General features: G+C 42.5%; 1 protein-coding gene across 2 annotated transcripts in view; it reads left to right on the forward strand.

Annotated features, from left to right (window-relative positions):
• EDARADD (EDAR-associated death domain) overlaps window positions 1–11,493 on the forward strand; it is a 67,838-nt gene that overhangs the window by 55,258 nt on the left and 1,087 nt on the right. The window lies entirely within an intron of this gene.

The following is an 11,493-nucleotide window of genomic DNA, read 5'->3' on the forward strand; positions in this document are numbered from 1 at the left end:
GTCTCAGCCACTGGACCACCAGGTGAGTCCTGCCGTATTTCCCCTTTGAATGAGAGCAGCCACCTAAGTAAGGTTTACTTACTGTTCCACTTGCACAAATTTAGCGTTTGCCATGAACCAGGTCTCGTTCAAGTACTTTTGTTGTTCAGTTGCTAATTCATGTCTGACTCTTTGCGACCCCATGGACTTCAGCAGCCCGGTTTCCCTGTCCTTCACCATCTCCCGGAGTTTGCTCAAACTCTTGTCCATTGAGTCCGTAATGCCATCCATCCATCTCATCCTCTGTTGCCGCTTCTACTCTTGCCCTCAATCGTTTCCAGCATCAAGGTCTTTTCCAATGACTCTGCTCTTTTTAGAGATGCCCTTAGAAAAAAGTGTTAATGACAACTCTGTGGGTTCAGTTATTCACCAGGTGGATACAACAGAAGTAGCACTGGGTCACATGACTGGCACTGGTCATGTGACTGGTACTCCATCGCATAGGTCCTGAGTGGGATTCAAGCCCCAGGCCTGGCCTGACCACCCACCCCACCGCCACCACCAGCACCACCCCACGCTGTCTCCCTATTGGTCAAACCCATCGCCTGTGAAGCACACATGTCAGATGCTTGAGTGTCATACCCAGGGGGTGAAGGTCAGACTTCCAGCTCAGAGTCTCAGGCTGGAACAAAGCCAAAGTCCACCCCCTTCCCCCGAGTCAGTCTTTGAGCCACTGAAACACTTTTTGCAGATGCTTGCTACTTTCCCATAATCAGGCCCTTGGTCTAGCCTTACTTAACGCAGAGCCTGGCTTTTATTTAATTCTTAAATAAAACCTTAGTTATCTGCCATCCAGTTTATATCTGGTAAAAGAAAGCAATGTACGCAGGATGGAGGGCTCTAAGATAAAAGGAGGGATTCAACCAGAGTGAGAAATGACAGCTGACAGTTTGTAATCAAGGGAAGAATAAGAATACAATTCAGAATCAGCTACTACCAGAAAAATAAAGCCCCCTCGTGGAACCATTGAATGCAGAAACCAGCCCCCAGGAGTCATAAAAGTTTTACAGTGTTTTCATGCAGTTTTTCAAAATGAAAACATTTGGGCATTAAAAGAGTATGACTCAGTTATAAAAACCAGACAAACAAAAAACTCCTCGCAAATTGTAAAGTTAGAAACCTTTTCTAGGGACTTACCTAGCAATCTAATGGTTAAGACTCTGCGCTCCTAATGCAAGGGGCACAGGTTCGATTCCTGGTTGGAGAACGAAGATCCCACGTGCTGCAAGGGGCAGGTGATATAAAAAAGATATGTCAATTCTGTAAACTACAGAAATTAAAACAAATAAATAATTTTAAAAACTAAAAAAACAAATAATAACCTCTTGTTCTTGCCTCTGGTGGCGCTGTTTATCACTTGGACCATGACTCTCTCCCTACCTCTTCACAGTTGCCAGCTTTGCAAGACTTGACTTTCTGACCACCTTGCATAATTCAGCACTTGCCTCTTCCAAACCTAATTTCCCTGTAGAAGTGAATGTGCAAAAAGATTTTCTTTTTTTTCAACTGAGGTCTATACGGTGACTCAGTAATACGTGGTGTCACGTAATTCAGAATGCAAGCTCACGTAAAACTCTCTGCTAAACTTTAACCTTGGTCCTTTCTTATATGTGTGTTTTGTTTTGTTTTTAAACATACCTTCTATGCCTCAGTTTTGTGAGATGACAGAGTGGCCCAGTGTGATTTACTTGCCAAGATCCATCCAATTTGTCAGTTAGATTTCCTAGTGCTGCTGCCAACTTGATGTCTTCTTAAAAGGGTGTTTCAGAGAGGGAAAATGAAATCATATTGTTTTCCCCTTTGGTTAAGAGATCAAACACCCACTGAAAGCCCTGGGGTCAGTTTCTTAGTAGATAAAAATAATTCTTCACTATTTTCGAGCTCAGAGCAAATAACTACCTCTGATGAGTCATGTGGTATGCACACACCCCACTGATCTCTCAAAGCCATAAACTGGCATTTTAAATATATTTATTTCCAGCCATGTTAGAAACCACACGCAGAAAAAAGCGTGAATTTACACCATTAACAAACACAGCTGTGGAAGTATTTGACAGTACTTTGACACTTGCTGGTGTTTTCCAAATCTAATAATTTATAGACACCTAGGAGTTATTTTTTCCAATGAGTCAATTCTTCGCATGAGGTGGCCAAAGTACTGGAGTTTCAGCTTTAGCATCATTCCTTCCAAAGAAATCCCAACTGAGGAGTTATTTTAGTTATTTTAGAATAGAACATGTTTTGCTATTTGCGAAGCTGCCAATATAAAATGTTTACTATTTAATTGTTCGTGCCAACTGAAGACCTGGTTATCACGGGGAACATTATTGTAAATGATTTGAGAGCTCGCAGTGGCACTGAGCACTGTGGAGGGAAATACCCGTGTAGTAATAGCTCCCGAAAAGCCAGGGTGTACAAGATAAAACGGCACCTCCCCTGCAGGGAGACACATTAAATCAATCTGTGATGCACTGCCAGCACCCTGACTGGAGCTATTTTCCAGGCTCAGCCAGTCATGACCCTTGTGGGCTCTGCATCTTGTTCCAATTCACAATTAACTGTTAATTGACCAGCATTTCATGGTCTGCCAGCCGCCAGCTGGAGAGTTAGGCACTGCGTCTTTGGACGTGAGCTGTTTCTTACTGTGTTTGAAATGACATGCACATACCTTGTCACTGAGCACGCTTGATTTCTGAACTCTTCTTTAAGGTATGATGTAAAAGGTGTGTGAGATGAAGAATAGTGGAAGAAGGGGGGAAAAAAAAACCCTAGAAAACCCATTCTTCTGTTTGTGAGTGTGCGGAAATATTATCCACAAACTCCCAATCACCAAGCGCACACTATTCTTCAAAGAGAAGTAGCTGGCATTCCAAAACCTACTTTTGCTGGCCCATCTGATTGAGAACTTCCTCAGTAGATATGGTTTAAGGCAATGGTTTTCAACCCTGCTGCACATGAGAATTTCCAAGAGAGCTTAGAAAACTTCCCGTGTCTGGCCTGTACCCCAGACCAATTAAATAAGGATATTGGTGGTGGAACCAGACATCAGGATTTTGTAATCTCCCCAGGGGAGAGTGGGGTGGGGAGGGGGTAGAGAGTTCCATTTTTAGCCAGGGTTTGAGAACTACTGCTTTATTTATTCATTCATGCCTGTCATGCATGGGATCTTAGTTCTTCAACCACAGATCAAACTCGTACCCCCTGCATTGAAAACTCAGAATCTTAACCACTGAACCACCAGGAAAGTCCTGAGAACTACTGCTGTTGTGGTTCCTTACCCACAGCTACTAATGCTTTGTTGCATACATTCCATGCACTGCTGCTGCTGCTAAGTCGCTTCAATCATGTCCAACTGTGTGTGACCCCATAGACAGCAGCCCACCAGGCTCCCCCGTCCCTGGGATTCTCCAGGCAAGAACACTGGAGTGGGTTGCCATTTCCTTCTCCAATGCATGAAAGTGAAAAGTCAAAGTGAAGTTGCTCAGTCCTGTCTGACTCTTCGAGACCCCATGGACTGCAGCCCACCAGGCTCCTCTGTCCATGGGATTTTCCAGGCAAGAGTACTGGAGTGGGGTGCCATTGCCTTCTCCAACTACCATGCACTAGGATAAGGCTTTAAGGGATGGTCTCACTTAATCCTCTCCACACCTTTATGAAAGTCAGTCCTCTCAATTGTTCAGAGAGGGAGGACATGGCTGTACAGGAGTACAGGAGTAACCTGTCCAAGCTGCATACCTGCACAATGTCAGCTTGTATCGATAGTTGGTCAGCATGCCTCTAAAGCTCATGTGGCTCTCTCTGTGGTACATGGTGTACTCCTTCTCCATAGCAACCAGTCATCCTTCTTCTGCCTTGTATATACTCAGCACAAGAAACCTTTCAGTTTGTCTGAAACTTTCTAGATAACTCTTCATATGCTGCTCAAAGTTTCTGATTTGATTATTTCTCTGTGTCATGCTCTTCATTAAATAGATTTACTCAGCAGACATTAGTGAGTGCCTACTGTGTGCCTGGAATTAAGTGGAGACATTAGACATCTAAGTCCCTTTCCTCTTGGACCTTATATACTGGTTGGGAGTGACAGACAGTAAACACAAGTAGTTACATGTGGTGGTAGGTGCCTTGAGGAAGTGAGTGTACAGTGGGGTTTGCCTGCAAGGAAAGGATGCTGTGTTAGCTACGAAGGTGCACCAAGATCTAAGGAGCAAAGGAGCCAGCCATGTGGAGATCTGAGAAAGGAGGACTTCAGAGGGAAGACCCAGCTGGTGCAAAAGTCCTGAGGCAGGGTTGAGTATATGTTCTAGGGACAAGGGTGGGCAGTGAAGGGCACTTGGAAAGGCAATGAGCTGGGAGGTGTCAGCAGAGGCCAGGTGACACAATGACACACTCTCCCCGCCCCCCCCCGCCGCATTCTACTTAAAAAAAGTTGTAAAACCTAACACCCTTAAATAACATTTACATAAGACTTGACAAAAATGCTTTCACACCATTCACCTCATTTAATTCATGAGATATAGGAATTATTATATTATCATCTCCACTTGATAGATGAGGACTCTGAAGTCCAGGGATGTTAAATGCCATTTAGCAGTCAAGCCCTGGAAAGCTGGGGCACCAGGGTTTGAGGAGCCGCATCTGATGCAGCTGATTCAGGATTATGCATGTGAAGCAGCTGTCCCCAACCTTTTTGGCACCAGGGACTGGTTTTGTGAAAGAGTTTTTCCACCATCTGGGGGTGGGAGTAGGGGATGGTATCAGGATGTTTCAAGTGTGTTACATTTATTGTGCGCTTTATTTCTATTATTATTCCATCAGCTCCACCTCAGATCACCAGGCATTAGATCCCAGAATTTGGGACTCCCGATATAAAAGGGCACAGTGCAGGGCCAGTTATATATTAAGCGTTTGATAAATAACAGTTATTGTGATGATAAAAACCACTGAGAAATTTGGCCCTTCTTCCACTGATAAATTCTTCCTTAGTTCAAGCCAGGACTCAGACTAAACTTATAGAAGGCAAATCCTTCCAGAGTTTTGGCCTCTAAGAAGTTATTATGAATTAATGGTGCAATCTGTTCTTGTTTTTCATCAGTGGAAAATATGCAAGTCAAGTGTCAAAATATGACAAGCAAGGACCCTACTTGTTAGAGAATCTAAGTGAATTTTTGTACATAACTGACTTCTCTCTCCTCAATAACACTCTCCTTTCCTTGCCCCAAATCTAGAATCAATCTGTTTTTTGTATTTTTCTGTTAACAGCCAACAGACACCAGTAAATTTCCCTTTCCTTTGCTAGTACTTATCTCTTCACATCCTAAAATGCATCACACAGTAATAAGAAACCTACCTTGTCTCCGGAGGAGAAAGAACAATTCTCATTCATTCATTTAGTAAACAGTTTTTGAGTTTCTCCTGTACAGATACCCTGAGCTTGCCACTGAGTAGCATCCAATAATAATCCCATTTTCCCCCCATTTCTTAGGAAAACGTCTTTGGTTCTAAATGTTTCTCTTCTCATGATTTTTCTTACCCCAAAGCTTCAGCCATCCTTTCCTTGCATGCACACGAATACATGATAGGTGTTTACAGGAGGGCAGGACAAAATATATTTCATAGGGGAAAAAAAAGTTTGTCTGCTTAAGTCCTCAGAAGACTAATTATAGTTTATGATTCAAAAGGCAACTTTAAATTCATGACTGTTGGCAGTTTGTATAGATTCCAGTTGGGAAAATGGCTTAGCGTGTGTGTCATTGAAAATAAAAAAGGAAACAATAGACTTTTGACACATCGTACGTTTTAAAACAAACTGATAAATGGATGGTGGTGATGTTCAAAGAAATAGAAGTTTCTCATACACTAGAAGGCTTAGAGGAGCTTCACAGAAACCTTAACGATTTTCATTCTTCTTGACACTAAAGGAGAAAACATCGCTAAAACCCTGAGTCTTATGGAGGTAATACAGGGCAGACCTTCAGAAAGCAATACATTTCATTCTGGACTTAGAGATATAAATCGTTTATTTTTTTGTGACATTTAAAAAATATATTTTAAGTATCCAAATAAACATTGTAACTATAGAAAATTAGGACCATCCATTGTTAATGTTTTTATGCATACTTCTAGATTTTTCCTATGCCCATGAATGTGTGTATAATATATGCTTTATGTGGATAAAAATGACTATATTATTTTGTTTTTACAAAAACTGAATTACACATACCCTTTGGTAAACTGCTTGTTTTCCTACGTGACAGATTTTTATTTTGACTCTACTTTTTTTCCGTATACCCACCTTTATTTTTTTAATTTATTTATTTTTAATTGAAGGATAATTGCTTTACAGTATTAATGTTGGTTTCTGCCCTACATCAACATGAATCAGCCATAGGTGTACATATGTCCCCTCCCTCTTGCACCTCTGTCCCACTTCCCAGCCCCACCCCACCTCTCTAGGTTTTTACAGAGCCCCGATTTGAGTTCCCTGGATTTTGACTCTACTTTTAAATAAGGGCAAAGAAAATTGCACAGTTTCCTCCTTGTACTGCAAAAGCCACCTTCAATGTTAGAAAGCTCTTTATAAATAAATTTCTGTCCCATCATGGAGCTAAAGTCTTACTTCCATATACACCACACCATTATTAATGGAGCGGAAGAATAACTCTCACTATATTACGCAGAAATGTAATTCAACATTTTAGAACTCTAAGATGTGTACACATTGCAGGAGGATATGGATCTTTTCTCAGGGCCCTGAAGGTGCAACAACAAAGATCATATGGAATATCTCACTGCAAGGCAAAGTCAGGAGATGCAAACACAATGATGAGACTGTGGGTGAGATGGCATTGCAGGCAGAGCAGGGGGATTTCATGAAGGGGTGTTTCTGAGGTGGGTTTCATAGGATAGATAAGTTCAGTAGCTGAGGGGAATTTCAATGAGAGGAGTTCAGTGAGAGGGAGAGAGAAAGAAGAGAGATGACTGATCAGAGAGAAAACATCAGAAAAGTCATGGAGGAAATCTTTATTTTCCACCTATGCAATTGACAAAGATCTTTTTAAAAGTGTTACTTGGTGCTGCTGCTGCTAAGTCGCTTCAGTCGTGTCCGACTCTGTGTGACCCCATAGATGTCAGCCCACCAGACTCCCCCGTCCCTGGGATTCTCCAGGCAAGAACACTGGAGTGGGTTGCCATTTCCTTCTCTAACGCATGAAAGTGAAAAGTGAAAGTGAAGTCGCTCAGTCGTGTCCGACCCTCAGCGACCCCATGGACTGCAGCCTTCCAGGCTCCTCCGTCCATGGGATTTTCCAGGCAAAAGTACTGGAGTGGGGTGCCATTGCTAACAAAGGTCAACTGAGATATGCACCATCACTATTCTCTGTTTGGAGTGTAAATTGGCACAATATTTTTCTGGAAAGCAATTTAGGGTATATGCACTGATAGCCTTAAAATGGTCATACTTTTCAGCCTAATAGTCCCATTACTGGAGAGATAATTAAAGAGGTGGCCAAAAATTTAGATGTAAGGGTCTGCATCAAATTGTTACTCATAGTCATGCAACTATGGGGAAACCCTGGATGTTCAAGTTTACACAAAATTCATAACTGAATATAATTTTAATGTTCTACCCTGAGCTTATATTTTTTCCTTTTCATTTTATTAAACTTTGAAACAAAGAAAATACAGGTTGTCTATTCAGGAAGTGAGTAGTCCCCCTTCTCTGGAGCCCAGATTATATTCAAGGAAGTCATGGGAAATAAGATGGGAAGAGAGGTATGGAGAGCTTCCAGGGGAGATTGGGACCCTGGTAACTGGTTGGATAGAGAAAAAAAGTCTGTAAGGATGCTGAAGAATTGCAGGTGCCATTAGGGGACTTGAGGTGCTTTGTGTGCACAGTATATAAGAAATATATAAGTACTGTATTGGGCCCTTTGAGTTGGAGATGTCATCTGAACATCGAGAGACGCTTTCTCGTAGTCAGTTCTGGGGCCCAGGTGAGCTGGCAGGGTTGGCCATTCATTTATTCACTCAATCCACATTGGTTAAGTGTTTGCTGTGTGTCAAGGGCTATATTAGATCCTGCAGATGCAAAAAGAAAGGGTCTTCCATTCTAGTGGGAGATCTTTGTAGAGGCTGTTGGGAGCGGAGAAGACCAAAGGGACGCAGTGCAGAAGAGGAAAGCTTTGGGCTAAGAACAGGACTAGAGCACCTCCTTGTAACTCCCAGGGACTTGGCATGAGACAGGCTGGGATCACAGTGTCTCAGGCAGACAAGAAAAGGGATGTGGCCAGGACAAGGTAGGATGTGCCTGGGGATAAGGGGCTTGAGTTCTGGGAAAAGAGTCTTCAGTGCAATAGACAGTGTTCAAAGGAGCACAAGAGTCTTGGGCTCAGTTCTAGAGGCAGGCAGGCCCAAGGGGAGTGATGTGATGGGGGCATTAGCAGCAGCAGGGGGTCCAGGTGATCCTCCAAGCCAGGTGGGGATCTGCTTGTCTGGATTTATGTACCCCATCAGAACTGGACTCTGGTCCGCAGGTGGGGCATGGGGAACTGGGTCTGGTCTCTACAGGGCTGGTAAGAATGGGGCTGGTCAGATGCTGCTCGCCAAAGAAGGTGAAGGTTAATAACATGGTGAGGCATTGTAGGCAACAGGTTTTGATTTCTCCTTTTAGAAGTTTAATAGTAAATTGGGACTTGCCCAGCAGTCCAGTGGTTAAGACTCTGAGCTTTTACTGCAGGTTGTATGGGTTCCATCCTGGTTGGGGAACTAAGATCCCACATGCCATGTAGTGTAGCCCCAAAAATAATAACAAATATTTTTAAAACAGTAAGGAAATGAAGAGTAAGAGAAAGGCCTTCAGTGAATTATAAACCAGAGAGTGGCAGTTTGAGGCTCTTATTTTTTATGATAGAGGAGCTATGTACCTATCTGTGGATAAAGGAAAGAGAATCAGTAGAGATAGTGTCTGGAGGTGAGGGGAAAGAAAGGAGGTATTTGATGAAACAAATCATGGGAAGGTGGGAAGAGGTGGCCTCAAAGCGGTAAGTGAAGCTTGGCAAAGAGGAGGGATGCTGCACTGATACGTTGGCTCAGTGCTGAACAATATGTTTGTTAATGTAATACATGATTTTCATTATCGTAGAAATATAAACACCACTAGAGAAAGTTTGGAAAATAGAAGCATAATCCCAGGTGGTGCAGTGGTAAAGACTCTGCCTGCCAATGCAAGGACACAAGTTCAATCCCTGGATCAGGAAGATCCCCTGGAGGAGGGCATGGTAACACACTCCAGTATTCTTACCTGGAGAATCCCATGGACAGAGGAGCCTGGTGGGCTACCGTCCATGGGGTCACAAAGAGTCGGACACGACTGCACACAGCTCACACCTGAGCACACCCCAACATGCACACTGAGAAAGTTTGGAAAATAAAAACATAATCCTACATTAACCACAGAAGCTATGATTATTTTTGTACATTTCCTTCCATGGTAATATTAACAGAGACTTTTCCCATAGTTTTAATCAGAGTACATAAATTCCTTACTTCTTGTATTTTTCTTTTTTTTTTTTAATTTTACTTTATTTTTAAACTTTACAAATTGTATTAGTTTTGCCAAATATCAAAATTAATCCGCCACAGGTATACATGTGTTCCCCATCCTGAACCCTCCTCCCTCCCCATACCATCCCTCTGGGTCGTCCCAGTGCACCAGCCCCAAGCATCCAGTATCGTGCATCGAACCTGGACTGGCAACTCATTTCATACATGATATTATACATGTTTCAATGCCATTCTCCCAAATCTTCCCACCCTCTCCCTCTGCAACAGAGTCCATAAGACTGTTCTATACATCAGTGTCTCTTTTGCTGTCTTGTACACAGGGTTATTGTTAGCATCTTTCTAAATTCCATATATATGCGTTAGTATACTGTATTGGTGTTTTTCTTTCTGGCTTACTTCACTCTGTATAATAGGCTCCAGTTTCATCCATCTCATTAGAACTGATTCAAATGTATTCTTTTTAATGGCTGAGTAATACTCCATTGTGTATATGTACCACAGCTTTCTTATCCATTCATCTGCTGATGGACATCTAGGTTGCTTCCATGTCCTGGCTATTATAAACAGTGCTGCGATGAACATTGGGGTACACGTGTCTCTTTCCCTTCTGGTTTCCTCAGTGTGTATGCCCAGCAGTGGGATTGCTGGATCATAAGGCAGTTCTATTTCCAGTTTTTTAAGGAATCTCCACACTTCTCCATAGTGGCTGTACTAGTTTGCATTCCCACCAACAGTGTAAGAGGGTTCCCTTTTCTCCACACCCTCTCCAGCATTTATTGCTTGTAGACTTTTGGATCACAGCCATTCTGACTGCATTTTTCACTTAACATGACAGCACACACATTTTCTAGGTTGCTATATAGTCTTCATAATTTGTTAAATAATATTCCTTCAAATAGTAACAATAATTTATTTCACTAGTCCCCTTTGATTTTAAGGTTTTTTTTAATGTATAATAAGACTATAATAAAAAATGTTTAAGTACATACATATTTTAGATGATCTTCTTTGGCTGGATTCTCAGAAGTTATATTAGTAGGTCAGAGTATGAGCATAATTTTCATGGCTTTTGTTATCTTTTACTTTGTATTTGCCTCAAATTTTCTAGTTCTCAATTTTATAATAACCAGAGTGACTCCTTTTTTTTTTTTTCTCCAAATTTTTTACTTTCCTAAGTTGGGCAGTCCACACAGTTCAGTGTAGAAAAAGGCATCATAACCTCCCAGAATTTTCCAAGCCAGTGATCTTTAGTGTTGCCTTTGGTGGTTAAATATCCCCGGTGAGAGGGGCTAGGAAATTCGGTGCAGTTGCAGAGTTTTAATTCACTTGGGTTGCTTCACCCGCTTACACCTGTACTCTGAGTTGTCTCTTGCCTACTAACCTCTTCCCTCTAACCTATTTACTGCTTACCTACTAGCTTCATCCTCTGCTAACATGCTGGCAGATACTGCAGGGAGGCCAGAGATGATGGATGGGAAGGTGGCCCTTCCTCTGTGCTGGGGCAGCTCTTCTTGGTGAAAGCGAAAGTGTTAGTCGCTCAGTCATGTCTGACCCTTTGTGACCCCATAGACTGCAGCCTGCCAGGCTCCTCTGTCCATGGAATTCTCCAGGCAAGAATACTAGAGTGGGTAGCCATTCCCTTCTCCAGGGGATCTTCCCAACCCAGGGATCGAACCTGGGTCTCCAGGATTGCAGGCAGATTCTTTATCATCTGAGCCACCAAGGAAGCCCCCTTCTTGGGGAGGCTGAGCTCAAAGCCACCCACTCACCCAGCCCACTGCACACTCCTCAGGGTATTGGCTCCACTTCAAAGGCAGCCTTATGTGTTAAAAAAATAAATAAATAAATAAATAAAGGCAAAGCCATGATAAGGTGGCCATAAATCTGAAAAGT

Source organism: Bison bison, unplaced genomic scaffold (assembly GCF_000754665.1).
Source record: "Bison bison bison isolate TAMUID 2011002044 unplaced genomic scaffold, Bison_UMD1.0 scf7180017864462, whole genome shotgun sequence".
Taxonomy (NCBI): Eukaryota; Metazoa; Chordata; class Mammalia; order Artiodactyla; family Bovidae; genus Bison; species Bison bison.